Source organism: Acinonyx jubatus, chromosome A1 (assembly GCF_027475565.1).
Source record: "Acinonyx jubatus isolate Ajub_Pintada_27869175 chromosome A1, VMU_Ajub_asm_v1.0, whole genome shotgun sequence".
In the NCBI taxonomy this organism is placed as follows: Eukaryota; Metazoa; Chordata; class Mammalia; order Carnivora; family Felidae; genus Acinonyx; species Acinonyx jubatus.
The window spans coordinates 164314014-164338784 of record NC_069380.1 but is presented as its reverse complement, the minus strand read 5'-3'; the positions used below and the strand labels follow the sequence as shown (position 1 = coordinate 164338784).

Sequence of the window (24771 nt, the reverse complement as noted above, 5' to 3'; positions counted from 1 at the left end):
ACAGACAAAAAAGTTTGACAAAGTAGATTTTAATGACATCTAATGTATTTTCTTTACATAGTAACTTTCCGTTACAAATCAGTTCTCTTCAAGATTAATCTCTAATTAAACAAACCTAAAATAAAAAGTAGTTATAATTCATCTACTACGATATGTTTTGCTGTCCTAGGAAAACTAAAAAAAAATTCATCTGTTTAACAACCTTAAAGTATATCCCATGGTCAAACACCACTCTCTATTTCTATTTTGGTTCCATGGAAGTCCTCAGTTATTAAAAGGAAATTTTAATAACTTTGCTTTGTACATTATTCCAAATTTTATCCGTAGCTACCTAAAGTTTTTCAGCCCCGAACTTGATCCTGCTTAAAGTCTGATTGTTTTTTTCATATCAATATGCTTCCTCTCATTGCAAAGTGAAGTAGAGATTTGTAGGTGCTTTTGTATAAGAATGTATTTCATCCTATTCATTTATTTTCTTTCCCCTTGGTATTAGATTTTCCTAAATGCAAAACATCTTTTTTTTTGCATCATTGTATTTATGGATGTTGTTTTCATTCACCTGCCCCATGTTTTTTTGTTTAACGTATTTCACATATGGTTGTAAATCCTGAGTCTGTCCTCTTCTAAGCCCAGTATCCTTTGACCTACCTTCTAAATTTTGTTTTCTCATTTAGTTTTCTAAACAAAACATGCTCAAAACAATCTGTTCTTCCCTTAGTACTTGTATCACTTTATTTCTTTTTTTTTATATGCACTTTTAATTTTAAGTCCTCGTATTTTCCTTCAATATTATTGCACCATCTGCCTTTTGCCATTTTGTAATACAGTACACAAAAGTTCCTCTCTGTTGTATTTTTATCTATACTTCAGACCAAGTATGTTCATAATACAGTACATTTTTCTGCCTTTAAAACAAATAGCCAAACCTATAAAATAGGCCCTATTGTTGTCCTCCATCACCATGGTTATTGCAGCTTTCTATTCTAAGTTTTTTGGGAAAAAAGAAAAACACTAAGAAATACTGAGCCCAGATATAAAGGTCTTGGAGCACAGTGTACACAGATGCTCAATAACTGTGTGTTTCCGGAGTTACACATGTAGAAAGGCAGGGACTGGGAAGAATTGTGACTGAAATCTGTAAAGCATGAGCAGTGTGAACTGACAAAAATTCAGCCTTTCCTTCTTTCTTGTTCTGCCAACGGATAAACTTACTGAGACAGAAAAATAACCATGTACTTCATTATGGTAATCAATAAGAATTTTTGTTGAAAATGTATTGTGTGCAGAGCGCTGCTCTAGATCCTTGGGGATATAAAGAGTTATAAAACACAGATCCTGCTGTTAAGTGTCTTTAATTTAGATGAAGAGTTAATATTTATATGATATATAAAACATATTTTTTGGATCCAGAAAAGAAGGCAAGGGAATATTTCACTTATTATAAAAACCAGACTGATGGGAGGTTAAACTTTCTGATGAGTTCACATGATGTTTCCACTTTTCTTTGCTCTGTGCAGTTTTCTAGTCTTCTTTAGGGAAAAACTTCAGGCTTAGCTATACCCAGACTTGGCTGTAATGTAGGGGAGGGGAATTCTCTTAAACATACACACATGCGCATGCATGTGCATACTTACGAGTACAGCTATGATATCTTTAGGTAAACTTATATGAATTCATTTTCTCTGATCAGCTGAGCAGTTCAATGGAGATAAATCATAATTCTATGGACAGAATAAGCAGCATTAATATATTTCTAATTTATATGGGCATAGCATAAGTTAAGATTGCCCATCTCTGTATAGATATTGTAGAATAAACAAATGAATTATAAACAAAATAAAATCAAAGTTACATCTTCATAATACTTTCATAAAAATTATTTTAAAAGGGTTTAATATAAAAATGAAACTATAAAGTGTATTAAAATGTTGGCAAATGTTTAGAAGAGTATTGCTAAGTATCCAAAATGTTCTACTTGATAAATATATGTAATAACTTTTTTTTCTTTTCATATTAAAGTATTTACAAACAAATAAAGTGAGCATGTCATAGCATTCAATGAAAGAATTAGGAACTCATCTCTGTAGTAAGATCTTAGCGTTTGTCTTTTTTTCTCTCTAGTTCTCTATTTCACTACATCTATAATTTAGCTATCCATATATCTGTATGGAAAGACATGTCTTTTTCTTTTTAAGTTTATTTATTTATTTATTTTGAGAGACAGAGAGAGTGCGAGTGGGGGAGGGGCAGAGAGAGAAACCAAGGAGGTTCCACGCCACTGTCAGCACTGAACCAGAAGCCAGGGCTGGACCTCATGAACCATGAGATCATGACCTGAGCAGAAATCAAGAGTCAGATGCTTAACTGACTGAGCCACCCAGGCGCTCCAAAAATGTCTTTAGGGTAATCTGGTGAAGTATAACTTGGTGTAGTTTTTGTTTTTTCTCTATTTTTTCCTTTGTTTTCTAAGTTTTTTACAAAAACTAGACATTGGTATCTTTACAATAACCAGAAAGAGTGGCAGTTTTGTGCATAAATTTCCATAGTCTTCTAGAAAACTAATTGTGTCAAACTATTTTAAGAAATTTAAAATGAAGTAATCCTCTAGAGGCTTTTATTTATTTGCGTGACTCTGTCCTAAGGAATCAGTCAGACATAATCAAAGGTTATTCACACAAATAGATTAATATCAGAATTACTGAGAAGCATTTGGAAAGAATCTAATTGCAAACAATAGGAAAATGCTTAAATATTGTTTGAAATAATCATGAGACGGCATATTCTGCAACCTGTTAAATATTTAATGATCTGTTCACAATATAAGATGAAAATAAATAAATACACCTACTACATACAACGTAATATCAATATTGGCTCCTACACAGACACACATTCATTTATACATTCAAAGCATAGCACCAAAAGGAAATACATTAATATAGGAGTACTTCCAGTAGGATTTTTTGTTCTTTATGCTTTTTTATATTTTAAAATATTCCGCAATGGAATCCTATTGATATTTATAACCAGTTAAAAGGATAAATGGTACAGAACTTTAAGGTAGGTGTCAATGTTTTTATTAGGTTTTGTGGGAATGGATATAAGAAAAGTGGTGGGTGTTTTCTTGATGGTCCGGACATGTAATTATGAAAGCAAGACAGAAGAAATAAGAAAATGGAAATATGTAGTTAGCTCCCTGTGGGTGTGTGAATTTCTTAACTACTAGAAAATACACACTAAGCAGGTTTTTGTGGTTGGAAGATAGATTCATAATTTAAGAATGAGGATGTTGGAAGCTACTCAGAAGTCATTTGACTTCCAGCAGAACTAGATGAACACTGGTATTGTATTGTCTTGTGGCTGAAAGAATAGCCTGGAGGAAGTTATCCTGAGTAATTTCCATGTGCTCTGTTTATGTTGTGGCCTGCCAGAGCGTTTTCTGTAAGTACTGTCATGAGTCTGGAGTGCCAGCAGGCACTGATGCATGTTCCAAGATGCTAGATTCCCAGATTAGACACACAGCATACATATCAAATTCTGATGAGCATCTCACTAATGATGCTTTCAACATTATGTAAGTACCAAGAGGTTCAAGGAAAGAAGAAAAGAAGCCCTGCCTATTTCCCTAAATACAAGAAGAATTTATGCTGCTGTGTTCTTAAATAATTCCAGGTTTTATAGTGTAATTTTGAGATTTAGCAAAAATAAGTGGACAGGAAAAGACAGGAAGCAAGGATCAGTAGGTTCTTTCCACTTGTCCCAAGTAACAAAACAGATTCAATCTGGCTCTAATAGAATCGTATATTTGAGTGAAAAATCACCATGAATTTCAAATAGTCCTTGATTAAAAATCCTGAGGTAAAATCCAGTTTTCTGATTTCTACTTGTGTGACATTGTTATTTAACCCCTCAATTGCAGTTCCCTTTTCTGTGAAAGAAGAGTAACAAAATCTACTTTATAAGGCTGGTATGGACTAAAAATGAGATTGTTATGTTGGAAGTGCAATGCAAAACATTAAATACATATAGCACTGTTGGTTCTCCATCACCCTTTCTTTTTTAATTAACATCTGTTGTCAGTAATATAATGGAACTTTATATCAGATGTCTATGTGTTCAATTCCTAGAATAGTCACTTATTAACTGGGTTAATACCTGGGTTTCAATGTTTTCATCTGTAAAATGGAATAATATTATCTATGTAAACCATAAGATGACTGAAAGTACTGAATAGAATATGGTGACATTTTATACACTATCATTTATTTGCATGCAATTATCACAACTTCCTAAAAAGCCTGTATTATCAGAGAAAGTAGGTAAATTTCACAGGATCACAAAAGTGATAAGAAGTAAATGGCAGTACTTAACACCAAGTCTTTTTAACATCAAAGACTTTCTGATTTTTTTAATACTGCTACCTTATGATCCCGGTGTCTAGAAGCCACCCCAACTTATGCTTCGAGGTGGCTGCATTGTATTGGATAAATTTCTCTGGATTTCTGTGTCATCATCTGTAACATAAGAAGCTGTATTAAATCCATTCTTTGCAATCTGGATTCATTTGAGGCTATGGGTTCCTCCAATCTTATCAGAAGCAACTTTATGGGAAATTGAAACAAACTAGAAGGTTCCATCTCACCAGCTCCTTCAGAAAGAACAACTTTTCTATTATCTCTTTTATTTTCTTATTTGTATGCTATGATTTCATTTGTAAAAATACTGCATTGTTAAAGGCAAGCTTGAGACTGCCCGATTAGATATTCTCTATTTATTCTATAATGTCTAACTCTAATTAAATATATTAAAGGGCCATCGATTAGTCAGAAGTTCAGAATAAGTAAAAGATAAGTAAGCAAATGAATATTTAACTGTAGAAATGTTTACCTAGAAGATATGCTGAATAAGAATATAAAGATGGAGCAAATTTGGGGACAGTTGCTTGTGCTGCTATTTCTAATAAAAATTAAGTACTTGGATCAAAAAAGCAAAAAAAGAAGATTAATTAAACTATTTGAACATGTCTAACAGAGTAGTAGACAGCTTAATAAGTATATTAATAAATATAATAGCAACCAAAAAAAAAAAAAGACTTGGAATCAACCAATTAAAAAGCAGATGTTCCAGGAGCACCTACAAACCAAGCAAAGTGCGATAAAGCATGAAGAAGCATAATCAAATATTCACCAAAGTCACTGATAAAACCTGTCCTGATCATTCATGGACAGATGATTGATGCAACCAGAGAAACAAGAAGGCATCTCTAGGGACGTTGAAGTTCACAGCTAGAATTTGAAGGCTGTAAACAAAGATATGAAAATTTCATCCCATCTTCTGATTGATTCACTCATTCATTCAGTGGTACACTCAACACACACTTATTAAAGATGATATAGTAAATGAATAACTGGTGGAAAAGTTTTTGAATAGTCAAATTAGCTTTCTGTGACTATTATTGATAATATCAGATTAATACATTCTCAGGAAACGGACAGAATTCATCTAAAATAGATGAAAGGTAACATTTGAGGAAAGATTCAATAATGTAATGAGAGAAATTTAAAATAACGTGTGTGTGTGTGTGTGTGTGTGTGTGTGTGTGTAGGGGAGTGCCTGGTAAATGAATAAAACCATATGCTATGGGGAATAACCTGTTATTGTCTAATCCTGTCCATCTCCCTTACTGCTACCTGAGACATATTCTCTACCTTGGTGTTCTAACTGGTCTCTATGCTTCTCTTTGACCCCTGACTATTCCTTGCCAACAAAGAAACAAAAATGGGCCTTTTAAAAACAAAAAGATTATATCTTGGCCCTACAGTAAGCCTCCTAAGGTATACGATCCTACAGAGATGCTCTACCTATACGCCCTGCTCTCTTCAATCCCCTTTTTTGCCACTGCCCTCTGTCCATAAATACTGACCCATGGACTTTGGTCTATTTCTCAAATATCTCAAGTCAATCCAGTCTTAAGGCTTTTCTACCACTTATTCCAGCTGAACTGAACTCTTCTTCCTGTCATCTTTCTAAGGGAGAGTTCATTCTACGGAGAACTCATTTTAACCTAAACTTACATGTGATTTTCTCAGAATGTTTTGCTGGCCATCGGATCTGAACTAGTCCCTTAGACACTTTCTGTGTCATCACTCTAACTTTCTGCAGGACCTGTGAGATTATAGTTTGTATCTTACTGAGTCACTATATTCACTAGGTCTAGCTGTTGCCTGGTAAATGCTTAATATCTATCTATCTATTGAGATGTGTAAATAAATGTGTATATATTACAAAAAAGCCAATTGTCAAAGTTTTTTCCAGTCCAAAATAATTGAAGAGTGTCAGAAACAATATCAATGGCTTAAGATTATTATTATAGGTGCTTGAAATATGTAAAGTAAACAATGTTTATCTAAAATTTTCACCTAAACAGGGGAACCTAGGTGGCTCAGTTAGTTAAGTATCCTACTCTCGATCTCGGCCCAGGTCGTGATCTTATGAGTTCGTGAGTGCGAGCCCCGCATCAGGATCTGTGCTGAGAGTGAGGAGCCCGTTTGCAATTCTGTCTCCCTCGCTCTCTGCCCCTCCCCCGCTCACGTTCACACTCTGAAAAATAAATAAACATTAAAAAAATAAAAATGAATAAAATTTTCACCTAAACAATGTTTTCTCACAATTGTTACCAAGACTTGGTGATATGCTTTTGTCTAAGAAACATCAGTGAAAGAACATTTCATATTAGAAAAAGATCTAATACAGAGGCAAGGAAAGGAGGATAAAATGGTCTGTATACTTGTATACATTTGATCATAAATGCTTTTCATTTAATCACAAAAGCAACTCTGGAATATCATAAAACATGTTTATCCCTGGGGCACCTGGGTGGATCAGTCAGTTAAGTGTCCGACTTTGGCTCAGGTCATGATCTCGCAGTTCATGAGTTCGAGCCCCACATAGCTCTGTGTTGACAGCTCAGAGCCTGGAGCCTGCATCAGATTCTCTGTCTCCTTCTCTCTCTGCCCCTCCCCCATTCACACTCTGTCTCTCTCTTTCTGTCTCTCAAAAATACATAAACATTAAAAAATTTTAAAAATATATTTTTTATCCGTGTTTATCAAATACTAGAACTGAGACCCAAAGAAACCAAGGGGCAAGCTTGATGACATAGAGCTAATGATGTAGGTATTATTTAATTCATGTTCATCTAATTTAAAATGACAGTCCATCAAACCAGATTAGAAACATCCTTGAAAATGCATTTTTAAAGCAACAAACCACTTCCTTAAAATCAAGATCTTATATGGAAGCCTAATATGTAAAACAAACCAAAACAAAAGGGAAAAACTCTTCTATTTGTATAGATTCTACTGAGAGCTTAATTTCCTTTCCAGAGCAGCTCATATGTTTCCTTTTTTATTTTCATATGTTCAAGCAGATTTAGTCAAATCTAAAAGGCTTAGATATCAGTCTGTCTTCTAAAAGTCACTCCATCTGCACAGTCTCTATATTTCTCTGTTGATTTCATTGACTTCTCTGAAATTTATTTAGAGGAAAAAAATAGAGACAAGGATATTGTTGAGAGGAGGAGATTTGTTTTAATTTGTTGTTTTTTTAGAGTTTTAAAAATATTTAAGAGGAGACTTGTTTTAAGGATGTATTTGTTCAGTTTTACTTGGACTACATGTTCATTTAGGATACTTTTAAGTAGGCTGATGGAGGGGGTGCTACATGACTACTGATTAATTTTGTAGTTAATTTCCAGTTTACATTATAAATTTAAAGTTATTACAACCTCCAGATACTGATCAGAGAGAAAAATAGATACATACATACATACATACATACACACATGTACTGATAATCCATTCTTCTTGTTTCAATGTATATTCCCCAATCATAACTGTAATTTTTATTTTTTTGGAATTCCCAGTTACTGACCCAAAAAGAAAATTTGAGAATGAGAAACATCTACCTCCTGAATCAACCAAGAAGATTGCTGGCTGCACAGTTGTTCCTGGCATGGACAGCTTAAATGCAATGCACAAAATTAGGGTACGGTTGCCTGTTTTATGCCCTTACTGGGGAAATTAAGATATTGGATCCCAGCAAGGGTCTGCATGGTTGTACTGGTGGTAAAATGATGGCTCATATGGAGGGTCACGTGCCAGGCTGAGCTGAATATTTTGCCTATCTGCAGTTGTGCTCCTCCCTACTATAGACCTTCCAGGCCTCATCATTCCCATGTCATTGGTAGCCATGTCATTTGAAGCTCTATTTTAGAACTGTCTCAGGAATCCACTATGTCACAGGCAGAAATCTCAAACACGTTCATTTTCTTTGCCTGTACCCAGGGTTTATATTTTCTCAACTAAACCCTCCAATTCCCCCCCCCCCCAAATTATTTGACTTGTCCTTTCTCCAACAAGAAGCTACCTGGATAGCTTTCTAATAACAGTACAAGCATCTAGGAAACTAACACCTGTTTCTTATATATTAAAGACAACTTACCTCTCATTGTGATCAAGGGGAAATTTCTGGCTTCTCTCTCACATGAATATTTGTTCTCAGTTTTTGACAGTCTCTTATGCTTTGGCTCTCTCCCACTCTAACCTCTTTTTTTTTTCCCTTCTCCTCCCCCCTGGGTTTCTGTTAAGTTACTCAAGATCCACATAAGAGTGAAACCATATGGTATCTGTCTTTCTCTGTATGGCTTATTTCACTTAGCATCACACTCTCCAGTTCCATCCACGTTGCTACAAAAGGCCATATTTCATTCTTTCTCATTGCCACGTAGTATTCCATTGTGTATATAAACCACAATTTCTTTATCCATTCATCAGTTGATGGACATTTAGGCTCTTTCCACAATTTGGCTATTGTTGAGAGTGCTGCTATAAACATTGGGGTACAAGTGCCCCTATGCATCAGTACTCCTGTATCCCTTGGGTAAATTCCTAGCAGTGCTATTGCTGGGTCATAGGGTAGGTCTATTTTTAATTTTCTGAGGAACCTCCACACTGCTTTCCAGAGCGGCTGCACCAATTTGCATTCCCGCCAACAGTGCAAGAGGGTTCCCGTTTCTCCACATCCTCTCCAGCATCTATAGTCTCCTGATTTGTTCATTTTGGCCACTCCGACTGGCGTCAGGTGATATCTGAGTGTGGTTTTGATTTGTATTTCCCTAATAAGGAGCGACGTTGAACATCTTTTCATGTGCCTGTTGGCCATCCGGATGTCTTCTTTAGAGAAGTGTCTATTCATGTTTTCTGCCCATTTCTTCACTGGGTTATTTGTTTTTCGGGTGTGGAGTTTGGTGAGCTCTTTATAGATTTTGGATACTAGCCCTTTGTCCGATATGTCATTTGCAAATATCTTTTCCCATTCCCTTGGTTGCCTTTTAGTTTTGTTGGTTGTTCCTTTGCTGTGCAGAAGCTTTTTATCTTCATAAGGTCCCAGTAATTCATTTTTGCTTTTAATTACCTTGCCTTTTGGGATGTGTCGAGTAAGAGATTGCTACGGCTGAGGTCAGAGAGGTCTTTTCCCGCTTTCTCCTCTAGGGTTTTGATGGCTTCCTGTTTCACATTCAGGTCCTTTATCCATTTTGAGTTTATTTTTGTGAATGGTGTGAGAAAGTGGTCTAGTTTCAACCTTCTGCATGTTGCTGTCCAGTTCTCCCAGCACCATCTGTTAAAGAGACTGTTTTTTTTCCATTGGATGTTCTTTCCTGCTTTGTCAAAGATGAGTTGGCCATATGTTTGTGGGTCTAGTTCTGGGGTTTCTATTCTATTCCATTAGTCTATGTGTCTGTTTTTGTGCCAATACCATGCTGTCTTGATGATTACCGCTTTGTAGTAGAGGCTAAAGTCTGGGATTGTGATGCCTCCTGCTTTGGTCATCTTCTTCAAAATTACTTTGGCTATTCGGGGCCTTTTGTGGTTCCATATGAATTTTAGGATTGCTTGTTCTAGTTTCGAGAAGAATGCTGGTGCAATTTTGATTGGGATTGCATTGAATATGTAGATAGCTTTGGGTAGTATTGACATTTTGACAATATTTATTCTTCCAATCCATGAGCACGGAATGTCTTTCCATTTCTTTATATCTTCTTCAACTACCTTCATAAGATTTCTATGGTTTTCAGCATACAGATCTTTTACATCTTTGGTTAGATTTATTCCCAGGTATTTTATGCTTCTTGGTGCAATTGTGAATGGGATCAGTTTCTTTATTTGTCTTTCTGTTGCTTCATTGTTAGTGTATAAGAATGCAACTGATTTCTGTACATTGATTTTGTATCCTGCAACTTTGCTGAATTCATGTATCAGTTCTAGCAGACTTTTGGTGGAGTCTATCGGATTATCCATGTATAATATCATGTCATCTGCAAAAAGTGAAAGCTTGACTTCATCTTTGCCAATTTTGATGCCTTTGATTTCCTTTTGTTGTCTGATTGCTGATGCTAGAACTTCCAGCACTATGTTAAACAAAAGCGGTGAGAGTGGGCATCCCCATCGTGTTCCTGATCTCAGGGAAAAAGCTCTCAGTTTTTCCCCATTGAGGATGATGTTAGCTGTGGGCTTTTCATAAATGGCTTTTATGATGTGTAAGTATGTTCCTTCTATCCCGACTTTCTCAAGGGTTTTTATTAAGAAAGGGTGCTGGATTTTGTCAAAGGCCTTTTCTGCATCGATTGACAGGATCATATGGTTCTTCTCTTTTTTTTTTTTTTTTTATTAATGTGATGTATCATGTTGATTGATTTGCAGATGTTGAACCAGCCCTGCATCCCAGGAATGAATCCCACTTGATCATGGTGAATAATTCTTTTTATATTCTGTTGAATTCTATTTGCTAGTATCTTATTGAGAATTTTTACATCCATGTTCATCAGGGATATTGGCCTGTAGTTCTCTTTTTTTACTTGGTCTCTGTCTGGTTTAGGAATCAAAGTAATACTTGCTTCATAGAATGAGTCTGGAAGTTTTCCTTCCCTTTCTATTTCTTGGAATAGCTTGAGAAGGATAGGTATTATGTCTGCTTTAAATGTCTGGTAGAACTCCCCTGGGAAGCCATCTGGTCCTGGACTCTTATTTGTTGGGAGATTTTTGATAACCAATTCAATTTCTTCGCTGGTTATGGGTCTGTTCAACCTTTCTCTTTCCTCCTGATTGAGTTTTGGAAGAGTGTGGGTGTTTAGGAATTTGTCCATTTCTTCCAGGTTGTCCAGTTTGTTGGCATATAATTTTTCATAGTATTCCCTGATAATTGTTTGTATCTCTGAGGGATTGGTTGTAATAATTCCATTTTCATTCATGATTTTATCTATTTGGGTCATCTCCCTTTTCTTTTCGAGAAGCCTGGCTAGAGGTTTGTCAATTTTGTTTATTTTTTCAAAAAACCAACTCTTGGTTTCGTTGATCTGCTCTACCTTTTTTTTAGATTCTATATTGTTTATTTCTGCTCTGATCTTTATTATTTCTCTTCTTCTGCTGGGTTTAGGCTGCCTTTGCTGTTCTGCTTTTAGTTCCTTTAGGTGTGCTGTTAGATTTTGTATTTGGGATTTTTCTTGTTTCTTGAGATAGGCCTGGATTGCGATGTATTTTCCTCTCAGGACTGCCTTCGCTGTATCCCAAAGCGTCTGGATTGTTGTATTTTCATTTTCGTTTGTTTCCATGTATTTTTTAATTTCTTCTCTAATTGCCTGGTTGACCCACTCATTCTTTAGTAGGGTGTTCTTTAACCTCCATGCTTTTGGAGGTTTTCCAGACTTTTTCCTGTGATTGATTTCAAGCTTCATAGCATTGTGGTCTGAAAGTATGCATGGTATAATTTCAATTCTTGTAAATTTATGAAGGGCTGTTTTGTGACCCAGTATATGATCTATCTTGGAGAATGTTCCATGTGCACTCGAGAAGAAAGTATATTCTGTTGCTTTGGGATGCAGAGTTCTAAATATATCTGTCAAGTCCATCTGATCCAATGTAGCATTCAGGGCCCTTGTTTGTTTATTGACCGTGTGTCTAGATGATCTATCCATTTCTGTAAGTGGAGTGTTAAAGTCCCCTGCAATTACCACATTCTAATTAATAAGGTTGCTTATGTTTATGAGTAATTGTTTTATATATTTGGGGGCTCCGGTATTCGACGCATAGACATTTATAATTGTTAGCTCTTCCTGGTGGGTAGACCCTGTAACTATTATATAATGTCCTTCTTCATCTCTTGTTACAGCCTTTCATTTAAAGTCTAGTTTGTCTGATATAAGTATGGCTACTCCAGCTTTCTTTTGGCTTCCAGTAGCATGATAAATAGTTCTCCATCCCCTCACTCTCAATCTAAAGGTGTCCTCAGGTCTAAAATGAGTCTCTTGTAGACAGCAAATAGATGGGTCTTGTTTTTTTATCCATTCTGATACCCTATGTCTTTTGATTGGTGCATTTAATCCATTTACATTCAGCGTTATTATAGAAAGATACGGGTTTAGAGTCATTGTGATGTCTGTATGTTTTATGCTTGTAGTGATGTCTCTGGTACTTTGTCTCACAGGAACCCTCTTAGGATCTCTTGTAGGGCTGGTTTAGTGGTGACAAATTCCTTCAGTTTTTGTTTGTTTAGGAAGACCTTTATCTCTCCTTCTATTCTAAATGACAGACTTGCTGGATAAAGGATTCTCGGCTGCATATTTTTTTTCTGTTTAGCACACTGAAAATCTCGTGCCAATCCTTTCTGGCCTGCCAAGTTTCAAAAGAGAGATCAGTCACGAGTCTTATAGGTCTCCCTTCATATGTGAGGGCACGTTTATCCCTTGCTGCTTTCAGAATTTTCTCTTTATCCTTGTATTTTGCCAGTTTCACTATGATATGTCCTGCAGAAGATCGATTCAAGTTACGTCTGAAGGGAGTTCTCTGTGCCTCTTGGATTTCAATGCCTTTTTCCTTCCCCAGTTCAGGGAAGTTCTCAGCTATGATTTCTTCAAGTACCCCTTCAGCAACTTTCCCTCTCTCTTCCTCCTCTGGGATACCAATTATGCGTATATTATTTCTTTTTAGTGTATCACTTAGTTCTCTAATTTTTCCCTCATACTCCTGGATTTTTTTATCTCTCTTTTCTCAGCTTCCTCTTTTTCCATAACTTTATCTTCTAGTTCACCTATTCTCTCCTCTGCCTCTTCAATCCGAGCTGTTGTGGTTTCCATTTTGTTTTGCATTTCGTTTAAAGCGTTTTTCAGTTCCTGGTGACTGTTCCTTAGTCCCTTGATCTCTGTAGCAAGAGATTCTCTGCTGTCCTCTATACTGTTTTCAAGCCCAGCGATTAATTTTATGACTATTATTCTAAATTCTCTTTCTGTTATATTATTTAAATCCTTTTTGATCAGCTCATTAGCTGTTGTTATTTCCTGGAGATTCTTCTGAGGGGAATTCTTCCGCTTGGTCATTTTGGATAGTCCCTGGCGTGGTGAGGACCTGCAGGGCACTTCCCCTGTGCTGTGGTGTATAACTGGAGTTGGTGGGCGAGGCCACAGTCAGACCTGATGTCTGCCTCCAGCCCACCGCTGGGGCCACAGTCAGACTGGTGTGTGCTTCTCTTCCCCTCTCCTAGGGGCGGGATTCACTGTGGGGTGGCGTGGCCTGTCTGGGCTACTTGCACACTGCCAGGCTTGTGGTGCTGGGGATCTGGCGTATTAGCTGGGGTGGGTAGGCAAGGTGCACGGGGGCAGGAGGGGCAGGCTTAGCTCGCTTCTCCTTAGGTGATCCACTTCAGGAGGGGCCCTGTGGCAGCGGGAGGGAGTCAGATCTGCTGCAGGAGGTTTGGCTCCGCAGAAGCACAGAATTGGGTGTTTGCGGAGAGTGAGCAAGTTCCCTGGCAGGAACTGGTTCCCTTTGGGATTTTGGCTGGGGGATGGGTGAGGGAGATGGCGCTGGTGAGCGCCTTTGTTCCCCACCAAGCTGAGCTCTGTCATCTGGGGGCTCAGCAACTCTCCCTCCCTTTGTCCTCCAGCCTTCCCGCTTTCCCAGCAGAGCTGTTAACTTATGACATCCCAGACGCTAAGTCGCGCTTGCTGTCGGAACACACTCCGCCAGGCCCCTCTGCTTTTGCCAGCCAGACTCGGGGGCTCTGCTTGGCCGGCAGGCTGCCCCTCCGCCCCGGCTCTCTCCCGCCAGTCCGTGGAGCACGTACCGCCTCGCCGCCCTTCCTACCCTCTTCCGTGGGCCTCTCGTCTGTGCTTGGCTCTGGAGACTCCATTCTGCTAATCCTCTGGAGGTTTTTGGGTTATTTAGGCAGGTGTAGGTGGAATCTAAGTGATCAGCAGGACGCGCGGTGTGCCCAGCGTCCTCCTATGCCGCCATCTTCCCCATTCCCTGCCCTATTCTTTTAATAAATTTTTTGTAGTACCTCTAAGATTAATTCTACTCTGAATCCCACCTCATCCCTTAATGCCTTCCTTGGGAGCTGGACAGGATTGCTGTTGTTCATCTAGAGACTCATGGTGCTGCTTCAAGGATAAGTCACCAAAGCGCTCACCCCACATACAGAACATTTAAATAATTGTCCATTCAATTTTCTCCTAGGCACTTCAGAAGACATGGGAGTGAGATTCATACCTGGCAATTTTTTCTTCCCTACGCTTGGTAAGACTATAAATTGGTGTCGTTAATCCTTACATTTGGACATTTTCTTCATTTATTTCCAATTATAAATCATAAAAACAGTGATTATCCTTGTACCCTAGTCTTTTTCCTTTCCTTATATTATACTATACTAATTTATTTTTAAATATTTTATTACACTATTTTTATATTTTATTATACTATACTATTTTACCTTTACTTTTTTTGTCTAATTTCTATCTCATGCACTGTATTGGAAAGTCACTGAGAGAAGGAACTGTTTATACATCAATCATTGTACACTGATATCCCAAACACCTTGAACATTTTGTAGCCCATAGAATCTCCTCAGAGATAAAATCACACAGGTTGATCACACTTTTATCTTAAAAAGTAGTTAATTTTTCATTTGGAGAATATCATACTAACTTATGAATTTCTGGTGTTAAATTACAGGGCATTCAAAGTATATTCAACACTATAAAATCATTTCAAAAGTCAATTGACCAGAAATAGATTTCCTTTTAACACTGAGTTTTGCTTCAATGTTTTTCAGTACAGTCCTCTTTTCAAACTATTACAGGATGCAAAACAAGATACCTATTTAAAAAATTATATGCTGTATTTTTCTTGTTCTAATATAAATCTTAGGTAATTATTACATAGTATCTGTACCACAATCTTTACAACAAAATATCAATACTAGAAAGAAGTACAAGTATAGAGTCAAATTGTCTTAAAGAAGTTTCTTCTCAGAATATATTAAATTGTTCTCAAGGTAGCTTTCAGCCTGTGATTCACTATTTATTTCTAGTCAGGATTATTGTACCATTTGGTCAATGAATCCAGTATGTAGGCAGAGAGATATAGATCAGTCTTTTGCCAAAGTTCTTTGACTATGAATCAGTTTAAATATTCTAGTAGTTTGAGATGATGCCGGAAGGTTGTGAAATCTAACATACTAGGATTAAAAATGTGATCAAATATGACTTTGTACATAAATTACTTGCTGAAATTATAAACATATGGTCATATGATTTTATTAGGTAAGCAAAAAACAAATAAGAGAATTACATCTTATCACGTTAAATAGCGCGTGTGTGTGTGTATAAACCACCATATAAATGTAACAAGTTTATAATAATGCCTAATTACCTAATAAAAAACATTATAACATTAACTAGATCAAAGGTTTGCAAACATTTTTTGTAAAGAGCCACATAGTCACTATATTAGCTTTTTTGAGCTATACAAGTCTCTGTCATAACTATTCAACTCTGCCATTGCACATAAAGGTTAGAAGAATTTTACGGGTATATGCTATATTTTACCTTCACCATAACTTAAACTTTAGCTAGAATCTGTGTAGCGATTGCTGCTGCTTCCTTCCTTCCCTCCTTTCTTTGCATTTATTTTCCTTTACTTTTATTAACGTGTTACAGAATGCAGTTCTTTTCCAAACATAGATCAGGAAATTATTTTTGAGATGGATCAGGATGGTAGTGCATCTTGTTGTATATAATCACAGTTTTTTATTTGTTTTTACGTTCAGTGGCTGTATTCTCCAGGTAATTGTTTGAGTTCTTCATTTGCCATTGCTGCCATAACATAGTTCTTAATTTATTGGTCAGGGTATCAAGCTAGTGGAAATGATTAGTCCTGATATACAAAGGTAATGCTCTTCTTCAAAAATGTGATATTTAAAAAAATGTTAAAAATTCAGCTAGTAAAGACAGCAATCTCTTACAACCACTAAATAACTATCAGCCTTATTCATTTTCTACTTCCTGTGTCTTCCTAGAGGTCTGGAAATTTTACTTCCATTCTGGCCTGACAAACAATATTGGAATGTAGTCTTAAGCAATTTCAAACTGATTGAACCTGTTCGAGATTTGGTGCTATCTTAAGTCCTTTCCTGACATGGGATTTAGCAGTAACAGAAGAACAACAAAACAAAGCAAAGCAAAACAAAACCAAGAACCTTTAGGTGAGTCCTCTTCGTTTACCGTTCAGTAAATAAAACTAACTAGGTTAGTGTTGGGAAACAGTCAGAATACAGGAAATCTTCAGAGACAAGAGGACAGAAAGAAAAGAAACAAAACAAAACAACTCCATAATAGTACTTTAGTCTTTCTTCATGACAAAATACCATAACATCATATTAGTATATAGATATACACATAGATATAGATAGCATAATCTATATATAGCATATATATAGCATTATATATATGTAGCATTATATATATATATATAGCATATATAAATAAAAATACACACACACACACACACACACACACACACACACACACACACCTTCTCTCTTCAGAAAGTAAAAAGGGGCTTCTAGAATCACTTCTTGAAAACTCACTTTCCCCAGAGTGCTTTGATGTTCTTTTGAGTCATTGATACTTTTAATTCCAATAATTATTCAAGCTGGAAAACTTCAAATCATTTCTTCTTTAAATATTCTGTCCCTCCTCTCCCAACCAGTGATTCATGAAGCTCTCTCAATGGTAGCCCTTATTTGTATCAATCAAAACCTTTCTTCTTATTCATTCTAACATTCAGGCCCTCATTATTTCTGTTCTGAACCACTGAAATAGTGTCTAAATTCTGTCTTCTAACTCTGGTTTACCCTCGTTTCACACCAAACTTCACACACAGCTCCAAGGTCATTTTGCTACAATACAGATCCCAACAAGTTAAGCCTTTGCTTTGATATTACAATGTCTCCCAACTTCTTTGGACAAAAGTCCAAACTGTAGTCACCATTATATTATTTTATGTTGCCAAGGTTTTTGCAGTTTATTTCCTGGGTCTACACTGACAAGTTCCAAAATCTCGCTACACTGACAAGTTTCTTGAATCTCTCAATATCTCTTCCAGGGAAATAACTACTTGTCATAAGTGAAGCAGTATAAAAGTTACCTTTTGTCTAAAATTGTACAAGGCATCATGAGTTCAGCACTTCCCACTTCTATATGTGTAAATAAATACAATGAAACATAGTAGCTTCTCAAAAAAGTTATTGTATTAGGTCATCAAGGAAAAGGATAATATTTCATTCATGCCACAATGCCCTAGGCAGTTCCCTAATTGCATTAAAGGATTTGGGGTGTGACTATGCATGTAGAAAATGCACTCTCCATCAGAAACAACTAAAAGTTTATTCAATCCAAGTGCTATAGAAAAAAATTCAGGAGCTGAAAAGTAGCACTATGGATACCAATGCTGATATCAGACAGTCCAAAGTTCTATACCTGGATCTATCTCAAATTTTAAAAAAAATTTTTCTTTACATTACTTATTTTTTGAGAGACATAGAGAGACAGAGCACATGTTGGGGAGAGGCAGAGAGAGAAGGAGACACAGAATCCGAAGCAGGCTCCAGGCTCCGAGCTGTCACCCAGAGCCCGATGCAGGGCTCGAACTCACAGACCGTGAGATCATGACCTGAGCTGAGGTCGGATGCTTAACTGACTGACCACCCAGGCGCCCCATCTCTAATTTTGTGATAGCAGTCCAGCTACCCAAATTAGGTATCACTTCCTAATCTGTAAAATGTTAGTACCTACAGATTATACTTTCAGATATATTCGTTACAGTTCAATGAGTAATAGCAATTGTTATTATTAACTGAATTTCAAAAATCTCTCATCTATAGCCATTTGAGTACCCCTTCACTGAAATTTCTATTGAGGGCCACCTTAGGAGGAGTTCATCACTAACACTGTGTTAGTAACTTTATTTTATATTCAGAAGTTTATAAATACCAACTAGATTTAGAACCTGGATCTAAATTTCTCTCTTCTTTCAACTGCTTAGATCTGAAGATAGGGATTTTTTTTAACAAAGGGTATAAACATTTGAATTTCTTTTCATATAGAAGAGTCATCTTTTAAACTCTCCAATTTTGGATTTAGATCATATAGATCCTTCTTTACATTGTTTTGAGTAGTTCTTTATGTTCCTGGTATGTTCTCATACATAATAAACCTAAAAGAAGAATTTTGCCTTATACACATATAAACAGTCTCCTAATTAATAGAAGGAAAAAGGAATGCCAAATAAGGTTCTAATAAAAATTTCCTGGTATACATATATATTTCTTAGTATACTTAAAAGAGGTTGAATCTATTTTTGAACATTTTGTTGGAGGCCATATTTTTATTATTACCTAATTATTTTTGTTTAAAGATGGTATTTTAAGGACAGTTTCATGATTGCTGTCATTTATGATTGTGACTATGAATAATTGTTCTTCAAATTTGCCATGCTTTGGTAAATTTCACCACTACAGAGAGTATTTAGCATAACAGTTATAAAGTAGGATAGTGTGTCTCTTAATTCAACATGTGCCTTGTTTCTATATGTCTTTAATTTCTTTCCTAAAATATTTATTGTGGTTTCATATGAAAACAGTCTATTGCCAAGAAAAGTCTAAAGTTTTTATATGAATAAAATTATCCTTTTTAGTCTACAAATAAAAAATTACATGAATGGAGAAAGAACAATGTTTCTGGATAATTAGAAAAAAAATCTTAAAAAGTAGCTAAACACAATGTTACTAATTCTCTACTAATGCCTCTTCCTTAAGGTATAACATAAATTCTTGTTTAATAAAAAGTATACGTTTAGTGTGCATTGCCTTCTAGTTTATGTTATCTGAAAACTCCACATGGTTTTCACCGATAACTAATCAGTGGGTTAATCTAAATGCTTACTTAAACAGAATATGAATTGTGATTCAAGCATTGTACTAGGTTCCATTTATCAACATTTTATTCTCTAATAGGCTACCACAGCATTTAAATTTTCATCATTAGTAATCTAAAATTTCATTTCTTTTAATATTTATACTTAGATATATGGGGCGCCTGGGTGGCTCAGTCCTTAAGCGTCCAACCTTGGCTCAGGTCATGATCTCGCAGTTTGTGAGTTCAAGCCCTGCATCGGGCTCTGTGCTGACAGTTCAGAGACTGGAGCCTGCTTCAGATTCTGTGTCTCCCTCTCTCTCTGCCCCTCCCCTGCTCATGCTCTGTCTCTCTCTGTCTCAAAAATAAATAAAACATTAAAAAAATTAACATTTATACCTAGGTATAAGCCAGAGGAAAAAATCCACCTACATATTGTTTTATCAGAGACTTGTCATATGATGTTAATAACACTAGAGGGATACTGAAAAGAATGCTGATAGCTTTAAATCTGACAGAAGCTAAATCTGTTTACTTTTGCTTCAATTTTTGAAGTATAATTATCTAATAAAATTACATAATTCACATTACAATCAAAGTTTGCCTTATGAAATTTGCAGTTACTTACTTTGAATTACATCCTTATGTATCAATGATCTATCACTGTAATGCTTAACTAAATTTTGTAAAAACTTATAATAGTAGTTCAATGAACTGAGAACAATATTTTATAACATTGTAAGCATACCAGGTAGGGAATATCATTGATATATTTAAATCGGTAATAACTTTAACTTTTCATGCAATTCAAGAAATTGTATTTTCACAATCTTTTTAAAAGTTAAACAGCTGAACAAGCTAACAAACATAAAAGATGTCTTTTAAAAAGAGGTTTCATGTCTGCAGTCTATTAAAAAAATAAATGATCTTTACTTCAATATAGATTAATTGTGTTACCCCTAGGCCAATGATATTTCTCTCAAGGACAAGATATTAGTTAGGGAGTCCAAGGTTCATTTTGTTAGCTAAATGAAAATAAATTGGTGACAACTTAGAGTTAGCATCTAAGAACTTACAGAGAATCACTGTAACTTGAAAGGGAGATTAAACTTTCTATAAAGAAAGATATCTCTCTCCAAAATGCAAACCTGTCATCATTTCTGCCAATCATATCTGTAAATTATTAGACACATAGACACACACAGACACGCACATATTTAATGTTCAGCCAGCATGTTCCAGTGTAATATAATAGGCCATATTACTACTGATTTGTTTTGTTAATTTGTTTACTCTATGCTTATGCCTTTCTAGTCACTGAATTATTTTGATTATCAACCCTGCTTATATATATATACACATATATACATATGTGTATGTATCTGAATGAAAGAGATCACACACTACGAAAAATCTCTGAAACATGTAATTAATACTAAATGAGAACAGAGACTAAAACTCTTCCAAAAGTGATGTCTGTTAGAATGCAATTCTATGTAAAATAAAATAATATAAATGTAATAAACTTGCTCCTAAACAGGCTTAAAGAACATTTTGGGTAAATACAAGATTATGTGGGGTAGAGAGAAGAGTCTGGAGAATAGGGTGTATACAGAAGACTTGAAGAGTCATTGCCATTTGGTGAGTGTAAAGAGAAATACTTGGAAGTAACACTAAAGATCTTTGAATCAACTGAAGAGAAAAGGCTCTCCCTGAGAGTCAATGAGAATCATTGACAATAACTGAACAGAGAATAGGTGAACAGAGAATAATGGGATCATTAGTGATTGAGGAAGATTTACATCACCCACACACATAAAGGGTTCAAGAAGAATTTAGAGAAGCAGGCTACATTGTTCTCATTCAGCTTCAGTGTTTATGAAGACAAAATATCAGTAAATTGAGTTCAAATCTGCTCTCCAATTCCACAGGTAAGAGTCAGAGAAACATTTTTCACTCTTCAACGCAAATATTCTCTTTTCTGACAGCAGGACATTACTAATTTTTTTATATATGTGTATGAAGAAGGTTGGAATAGTAGATTCTGAAAGTAGTTAATAGAATTTAACTTACCATGAATCTTTATCTTACTCTCCATGAGAAGAGTTGGATAGACATACACATACACAAAAAAAGTGAGCTAGATTAGTTCTTCTATTCAAAGCTAGGGAATAGGAATCAGGTCATAGTTGAATATAGACCTAATTTTGCTACTAAGATCACAGTTAATAAATGCTTATAGCTCTGGGTATAAAAGGAAAGTCTAGAGAATCTAGCAGAGTTGACATATCAAAGCTCAACAATGGGTCAAAAGTGTTGGCAGTTAGGCTGAATAAATAAGTAACGAAGGGGAAATGGCCAGCAGCTTATGGAAGTAAGGAGCCAGAATCAAGTGAAGAACAAGGTGTTTTGTTTTGTTTTGTTTTGTTTTCCAGCACCAGCATCCAGATACAACAAACCCAATCTATGTTGACATAACCTGAGCTAAATAGCTTTTGGTACTTTGAGATCTCACATTGTGGAGCCCTGCAAATAAGATGAAAATGCTGTAGGTTTTGAATTCAGTGAATGAAATACATCAAGAGAAAAATAAATACCACAAAATATGCTAAGAAATTCCAGATTGTTCTCCCCAAAGAAAGCACGTGATATGAAAATAAGTTCTCTTCTGAAGCAAAAGAAAAGTCAAACAAAGGGAAATGTTGCTAATTATCTTTATCTGGGAATTTCATCAAAGACTTAGTTAGCATTTTGGGGTTTGTGGTTAACATGATTCATTGCTTATGTCCATGCTCTGCCTAGATTTTCTTCAGTTGCCCTCTAATTAGTGCTTAAGAAATTATGGTCAGCAATTTTAATGGTTTTGAACCCAAGGAAGAGGAAAAATCTTTTTAAAAATACCAGTTGTTCAATCATAGCTTTTGGTAATATAAGAAAAAACATGGCAAGAGAAGTTTGATTGTAAAGTGTCCATGTCCACTCACAGCCCCACTGTCTTCTTCTGTGTGTGCTCTAGTGACCTGTATCTAACTGGTATTGATGGAGTCTGGAAAAGCTAGCTACTCCTAGCACAGTGTTCTTTAACTATGTACTTCTTTCCCATAATTCTAAGAGCTCTTGAAATTTGATTTTCAATCTGTTTTAATTTCTTTAAATCTCTCAAATAGAATTTATTATTGAGGGTTCCATGGAGTCCTCATTGATAATGAGTAATTATAAAGCATTATCAGGTTAATGATTTAAACTATGATCCAGATCTCCAATGCAAAGAAAACAGCTTCAATACATTAAAAAAAAAAAAAAGAAGAAGAAGAAGAAGAAGGCACTTTGAGGGCTGTGGGCTTTGGTGCAGACACAGCCAAGTCCAAGGACCACACCACACACAATCAGTCACGAAAATGGCAGAGAAATGGCATCAAGAAACCCAGTCGCAAAGATATGAATCTTTTGGGGTCTTAACTTAGACCTGAAGTTCCTGAGGAATAGGTACTTTGCCTAGAAGCACAACAAAAAGGGCCATAAGAAGATGCAGGCCAACAACGCCAAGGCCATTAGTGCACATGCTGAGGCTATCAACGTCCTCATCAAGCCCAAGGAGGTCAAGCCCAAGATCCCAAAGGGCAGTAGCCTCAAGCTCAATTGACTTGCCCACATTGCTTACTCTCAGCTCAGGAAACACACTCATGCCCACATTGCCAAGGGTCTCAGGTTCTGCCAGCCAAAATCCAAGACCAAGGCAAACAAAGGCCCAGGCTGCAGCTGTGACTCTGGCTCCAGCTCCTGCTGTGGCTCAGTCTTCCAAAAGTGCCCAGTCGCCAAGAAAGGCTCCAGTGTAGAGGTTTCTGTTTGCCAATGTGAGGATGGAAGGACTGGTGTGACACCTGGGCTTCTGTCAGCATGGGGCTGGTGTCCTGTGCTCTTTGTACAAATAATTTTTTTTTAGAATTTCTCACAATTTTTCTAGTTCCTTATTTGAAGGAAATTTACATATTTAAACAAATCGGCCTGTGGGTAAAATTTTACCTCTGAGTTGTTTGGAAGAATAATTAACTGTGTAAGTTTTGCAGTGAACTTAGAGCAAATATGAAGTGCCACCTAAAAAACTGACTGATAAAGAATAATCAAAGCACAAGTTCAACCTGAGAAAAACAAAAAAAATCTACTTATATAATGTTCAGAAACAGTCTTGAGCATAGATGAGAAATATTTACCCATGCACAGCATTTTCTATAAAGACTCAGAAATATTAATAGTAATTCTATAATTCTATAGCTCTGTGATTGCCAATCTAAAAAACAAATGAGAAAGTCTTATGTATGAATTAGGAAAGTATCTGAGCTATAGAAAGAAATTTTAAAAAAGCTTTTCACTTAAAAGAGTCTCATAAAAATTAAATAAAAGATAATTGCCTCTTTTGCATGGAATTTTAAAAGATCAATGTAGAAACAACCAAGGCAACCAAAGGCTCAGAAAAGTCTCTTTTTATTTTACTCTTCTCCCCCTATTTCACCCACCCCCCACCCCACTTTCTTCTGTAAGCCTCCAATTTGTTCTTGATATTTATGAGTCTGTTTCCGTTTTTTTGCTCATTTGTTTGGCTTTTTTAGATTCCACATATAAGTGAAATCATATAGAATTTGTCTTTGTCCGTTATTTTACCTAGCATAATATCCCCAGATCCATCCATATTGTTGCAAATGACAGGATTTCATTATATTTTATGGCTGAGTAATATTCCATTAGTTATCTATCTATATATCTATCATCTATCTATCTATCTCACATTTTCTTTATCCATTCATCTACTGATAGACATTTGAGCTGTTTCCATATTTTAACTGTAGTAAAGAATGCTACAATAAATATAGGGGTATATATATCCTTTCAAATCCATTTTTTTTTTGGATAAATACCCAGCAATGAAATAACTGGATAGTGTGGTATTTCTATTTTTAACCTTTTAAAAAACCTATGTTTTCCATAGTGACTATGTTTTCCATAGTGCCAATTTACATTCCCACCAACAGTGCACAAGGGTTCCTTTTTCTCCACATTATCACAAACGCTTGTCATTTCTTGTCTTTTTCATACTCGTCATTCTGATTGGTGTAAAGTGATGTCTTAGTGGTAAATCGCCTTCTTTTCCAGTCATAAGTCAACTGTATACACCCATGTTCCATTCCATTAGAAAGTAGTAGTTAAATCAACTGCACATTAGAAAATCCTAGATTTTTTTTAAAGTTTATTTTTTTATTTGGAGGGAGAGAGAGAAAACACAAGGCAGAGAGGGGTAGAGAGAGAGTGAGAGAGAGAGAGAATCGTAAGCAGGCTCTGCACTGTCAGTGTACAGCCTGATGCAAGGGCCCAAACTCATGAACTCATTAATTCATTAACACACGAACTGAGAGATCATGACCAGAGCTGAAGTTGGACACTTAACCAATTGAGCCACCTAGAAGCCCAGAGAAACT

At 36.0% G+C, this 24771-nt stretch overlaps 1 pseudogene; it reads left to right on the top strand.

Annotated features, from left to right (window-relative positions):
• Positions 1–23136, top strand: part of LOC106979781 (60S ribosomal protein L29-like) — a 158900-nt pseudogene extending 135764 nt beyond the window's left edge.
• Positions 23137–24771: the final 1635 nt, after the last annotated feature.